The following is a 6,000-nucleotide window of genomic DNA, read 5'->3' as shown; positions in this document are numbered from 1 at the left end:
TTATTGATAAAGTGAAGGTTTTATACTGTGACATTCAGAGTGTGCTAAAAATTAATGGTGGTTTGAGCGCTCCTTTTCAGGTTCAAAGAGGAATAAGACAAGGATGTGCCCTTTCTGGCATGTTATATTCTTTAGCTTTTGAGACATTATTGCATAAACTCAGACGTAACCTTCAGGGATTGGGCATTCCAGGTTGTAATAGATCTTTAAAGCTGTCGGCCTATGCAGATGACCTTGTCATCTTAGTGAATACTCAAAAGGATATTGACATATTGGTAAGAGATGTCAATCAGTTTGGCTCTTTATCCTCAGCAAAAGTTAACTGGGATAAAAGTGAAGCTCTGTGTGTTGGAAGTGATCTGGAGAATCAACTAAAATTGCCTGGGGGTTAATTTGGAAGAAGGGAGGGCTCAAATATTTAGGAGTTTTTCTGGGTGATCAATCTTTTGGTTTGAAAAACTGGGAAAATGTTTTAGATAAGGTGAAAGGTCGTTTAACAAGGTGGAAATGGATTCTGACAAAGATGTCCTACAGAGGCAGAGTTTTAATTGTTAATAATTTGGTTTCGTCCACTTTATGGCATCGCTTATCATGTGTTGACCCCCCCACCTGACCTGCTGTCAAAGATCCAGGCCCTTCTTGTTGACTTTTTCTGGGACAAACTGCACTGGGTGCCACAGAGTGTGCTGTATTTGCCGAAGGACGATGGAGGACAGGGCCTGATCCACCTCAGCAGCAGAGGGGCTGCTTTCCGTTTCCAGTTCCTACAGAGGTTTCTGTGTGGTCCTACTGATTTAGTGTGGAGGGCCGTTGGCTTGCTCTATCCTGAATCAGTTAGGTGGACTTAGACTGAACAAATCCTTGTTCCTGATGGACTTAAAGCAGCCTAATGTCAAAGAACTTCCTGTTTTCTATCGTGGATTATTCAAGGTGTGGAGTTTGCTGAAAAAGAAGTGGCTCGGACAACACAGCTCACTATACTGGCTGCTTCAGAACCAGTCATCTATGGGTCACGGTTCAGTGCAGTTTGTCAGGTGGGGCCAACTGTTCTAAGGCGGTTCTGTCTCTCAAATGTGGTGACTCTGGGACATGTAGTCCAGCTTACAGGAGCAGGCTTGGATAATGCAGCTCCTCTTGCTTCCCGATTAGAAGTGAACTCGACTCGGTTTATTGCACTGTTGCTTAGTAAATGGAGAGAAGCCCTCACGGGTAGTGAGCGGACTTTGTTGCATCATTATTGTAATGGCTCTGTTGAACCTAATGAGAATGATGTTTTCCCTTCACTAAACATTTCCCCGGATTTTAAGAACTGCGTTGGACCGTTTTTAAAGAGTGAGATCTCTTCTGAGGTTGTTTTTAAAGACGTGAACAGTAAAATAATGTATAAAATTTTTGTTAAGATTCTGCAGAGGGACAAATTAAATGGCAGAACTGACACTCCATGGAGAGCTCACTTAGGTCTTAGTGACAATGTTGGACCTGAGTGGAGAGCGCTGTACAAACCACCATTAATCAAACGAGCAGCTGACTTACAGTGGAGGATTTTACATGGCATTGTGGCTGTGAATGCTTTTATTTCTATTATTAACTCTGATGTTAGTCATGATTGCCCATTTTGCACTAATCGTGAAACTGTGTTTCATTGTTTTATGGAGTGTGCTCGTTTGGTGCCAGTATTTGCAATGTTAGAAAATTTGTTTGGACTATATGGAGAGTTTTTTTCTAAACAAATGTTAATTTTGGGGTACAGATACTCTCAGAAGACTAAAATTAAATGCCAGCTTTTTAATTTTATTCTTGGAAAAGCAAAGATGGCTATTTATATGAGCAGAAAAAACACAATAGAGAAAGCTGTGGATGATGACGCTGTGTTCATGTTTGTAAAGATGTTGAAAGCTCGTTTGAAAATAGATTTTAATTATTATCGGATGATGAAAGACCTGGAAAGTTTTTCCAGAATATGGTGCTACAAAAATGTTCTGTGTCAGCTTGTAAATGAAGAACTTGTCTTTGGAAGTATGCTAGGATAATTTGGATTTTGTAAATCGTGTCTTACTGATGGTTGTTTGTGGTAGTTGTGTAACTTTTTTAAATCTTTTAATAAATGTATTGTTAAACTTCTATCTATCTATCTATCTATCTATCTATCTATCTATCTATCTATCTATCTATCTATCTATCTATCTATCTATCTATCTATCTATCTATCTATATGTATATATTCACTTTGAATGTTGAATTCACTGTGCTTTAACACATGTGGAATTATATAATTATCAAAAAAGTGTGAAACTGCAAATATATCTTATATTCTAGGTTCTTCAAAGTAGCCACCTTTTGCTCTGATTACTGCTTTGAACACACTCTGCATTCTCTTGATGAGCTTCAAGATGTAGTCACCTGAAATGGTTTTCACTTCACAGGTGTCCACCCTCAGTTGTGTTGTGCAGAAGTCAGGTGGATACAAAGCTGATAGTTCGACTGAATAGACTTTTAGCTGCTTTTTCTTCTTGCCATAATACAAATTCTAAGTAAAGGAAAACAATTGGCCATCATTACTTTAAGAAATTAAGGCCAGTCAGTCTGAAAAATTGGGAAAACTTTGAAAGTGTCCACAAGTACAGTGGCAAAAACCATGAAGCACTAAAAAGAAACTGGCTGACCTGAGGACCGCCCCAGGAAAGGAAGACCTAGAGTCACCTCTGCTGCGGAGGATAAGTTCATCAGAGTCACCAGCTTCAGAAATTACAGGTTAACAGCACCTCAGATTACAGAGGAGGTCAACGCCACACAGAGTTCTAGCAGCAGACACATCTCTAGAATAACTGTTAAGAGGAGACTGTGTGAATCAGGCCTTCATGGTAAAATAGCTGCTAGGAAACCCCTGCTAAGGACAGCCAACAAGCAGAAGACACTTGATTAGGCTAAAGAACACAATGAATGGACATTAAACCAGAGGAAATCTGTGCTTTGGTCTGATGAGTCCAAATTTGAAATCTTTGGTTCCAACTATCGTGTCTTTTTACGACGGAGAAAAGGTGAATGGATGGACTCTATATGCCTGGTTCCCACCGTGAGGTGTGATGGTGTGGGGGTGCTTTGCTGGGTTAGGGGATTTATTCAAACCTAAAGGCATACTGAACCAGCATGGCTACCACAGCATCTTGCAGGTATATGCTTTTCAATCTGGTTTGGTTTAGTTGGACCATCATTTATTTTTCAACAGGACAATGACCCCAAACACACCTCCAGGCTGTGTAAGGGCTATTTGACCAAGAAGGAGAGTGATAGGGTGCTGCACCAGATGACCTGGCCTCCACAATCACCGGAACTGAACCCAATCAGGATGGTTTGGGGTGAGCTGGACCGCAGAGTGAAAGCAAAAGGGCAAACTAGTACCTCTTGAAGCTCATCAAGAGAATGCAGAGTGTGTGCAAAGCAGTAATCAGAGCAAAAGGTGGCTACTTTGAAGAACCTAGAATATAAGCTATATTTGCAGCTTCACACTTTTTTGATAATTATATAATTTCCACATGTGTTAAAGCACAGTGAATTCAACATGAGAGAGAGAGAGAGAGAGAGAGAGAGAGAGATAGAGAAGAGAGAGAGAGAGAGAGAGAGAGATAGAGAGAGAAGAGGAGAGAGAGAGAGCGAGAGAGAGAGAGAGAGAGAGAGAGAGACAGAAGTAGAGAGAGAGAGAGAGAGAGAAGAGAGATAGGAGAGAGAGATGAGAGAGAGAGAGAGAGAGAGAGACTTCATTTCCATCATCAGGATAAAAACCAACTAATTACCACACACAAAGATAAGTTAAATATTAAGAACCATCATCCTCTACAGAACATAAAACATGTCTGATCCCCCACCGAGCCCTAAAAGGCTCCAAATAACTAGTGAGTGTGTAGAAAGCATGCTCTACTCTCAGACGAGCCGCAACCAGACCTTTCAGGCTCCGCACCACATCTGTCCAACCCTGACCCAGCATTTGATTCTTCCTGGTCCTCCAAATACCTAATTTAGCCACCCCAAATAAAAAATTTATTAAAACCAATGTCAGTTTTCTCCTTACTGTGTATTTGGGTCCAAAAACAAACAGAGGGACAGAGAAAACCTCTCCTAAAGCTTCCACCCATTCCTTCAGAACTCTAAAAAGATCAACCAGCCGAGGACAACCCACCACTAGGTGCTCTAATGTTTCCCTCTGTGTGCAAAATGGACAGCCCTCCCCAGTGCCTGGATCTAGGTGAGCTCTGTGTCTGTTCGTGGCTATTGCTCCATGTATCATCCTCCACTGAAGGTCCGCCATCCTTTTCTCAACAGGGGGTTTATACAGGACCCCCCACCTGCCTTTAGGGGGTAACGTCTGAAGCAAATACCTCACACCATTTTGACTCCTTCACTCCAGCCAGAGAGCAAAGGTTCAACACCTTCACACAGTTGTAATAGAGCTGCTTCTTCCCACAGGAGCTGAAAGTACCCAGCACTGGTGCTTTCATGGTGAGAAGAAAACCATTCTCCTCCTGCCAGTCCTCAGCAGCAGGACAGACGCTCAGAGAGGGAAAAATGTACATGCCGTCATCCTTCCACTGGGCAGCGTGATTCTTAGCAAACCTTCTTAGTGGCTCAGACAGGGACTGCCAGACTTCCTCCACAATCCTACTCAGCACTCTGGAGGACCTGATGTTGGTGATGTCACCGAGCATTTCCATGGATGCTTTTATGAGGTGGCCCAGTTTAGTAATGCCGGCCTGCACAAATTTAGTTCTTAATGTAGCAGAGGAAAACGTGGGGTTTCCAAGGAAGTTGTTGTGAAACAATGGCTCCTCATAGATCCACATCCCTGTCCCAGGGTCCTGAGTTCTTGTGACCTTCAGTGTCTGCCAGGCATTGATCACGGAGCTGTAGAAAGGTGTGAGTCCTGTCAGGTCAACTTCACTTGATCTTAGCAGAAATAACTGCTTATCCAGCCCAAGCCGGCCAGCAAACCTGAGTAGCAGTCGAGCAGGAGCTAACCAGCAGCGACTGCAACCATACAACAACCTCTGTGCTGTCTGCAGTCTGAAAGCCGCGGTTCTGGACAGAATGTCTACAAGTCCTTGTCCTCCCTCTGCCACAGGGAGATACAAGACCGGTGCCCTCAGCCAGTGTTGACCGGACCAGAAGAAGTTCACCAGGAGCCGCTGCACCTCTTTTAGTAGGCCTGATGGTGGCACCAACACGATGAGCTTGTGCCACAGAGATGATGCGATCAGGTTATTCACTATCAGAGCTCTTCCCCTATAGGACAGGTGAGGTAGCAACCATTTCCATTTAGACAACCTGGCTTCTACCTTTTCCAGCACTCCCTCCCAGTTTTGGCTCTGAAAATCTTCATTCCCTAGAAAAACTCCTAGGCTTTTTACACCCCTTTTTCCCCACTTAAGGTTCCCAGGAAGACGAGGAATACTCCCCACACACCACTCCCCCACTAAACAAGCCTCGCTTTTTTCCCAGTTCACTTTGGCGGAGGAAGCTTTTCCATACAAGCCCAAACTTTTTTGTAACTCTTAAATATCTACCTCATTGCAAATAAATACATTTACATCATCAGCATATACTGATACAACAATAGGTGGCATCTGAGCCAACTCTGGCAGGGAGAGACCTCTCAGTCTGCTCCTCAACCGGCAGAGGAGAGGCTCAATGGCAATACTGTAAAGCTGGCCTGAGATGGGGCAGCCTTGTCTGATCCCTCTCCTAACTGGTACTGGAACACTCAATCCACCTCCCACCTTCACCACACAACAAGCATCTCTGTACAACAGCTTCACCCAAGACAGAAAACCCTCCCCAACACCAAAAGTCTTTAAGGTAGAAAAAAGAAACTCATGATCCACGCGGTCGAAAGCCTTCTCCTGGTCTATAGATATGATACCAACACTGATGTCATAAATTTTACAAATATCAAAAACATCTCTCATTAAAAACAAATTATCAAACATAGACCTATCTGGTACACAATAT

General features: G+C 43.1%; 1 long non-coding RNA gene across 1 annotated transcript in view; it reads left to right on the top strand.

Moving 5' to 3' along the window:
- Window positions 1-4,756: 4,756 nt before the first annotated feature.
- Window positions 4,757-6,000, top strand: part of LOC118557705 — a 31,791-nt gene continuing 30,547 nt past the window's right edge. The window contains exon 1 of the long non-coding RNA XR_004927946.1: window positions 4,757-4,767. This is a non-coding gene — a long non-coding RNA (uncharacterized LOC118557705). The remainder of the gene's footprint in view (window positions 4,768-6,000) is intronic.

This window comes from Fundulus heteroclitus, chromosome 24 (assembly GCF_011125445.2).
Source record: "Fundulus heteroclitus isolate FHET01 chromosome 24, MU-UCD_Fhet_4.1, whole genome shotgun sequence".
Taxonomy (NCBI): domain Eukaryota; kingdom Metazoa; phylum Chordata; class Actinopteri; order Cyprinodontiformes; family Fundulidae; genus Fundulus; species Fundulus heteroclitus.
The sequence above is the reverse complement of the archived record's forward strand: the minus strand, read 5'-3'. Positions and strand labels throughout refer to the sequence as shown.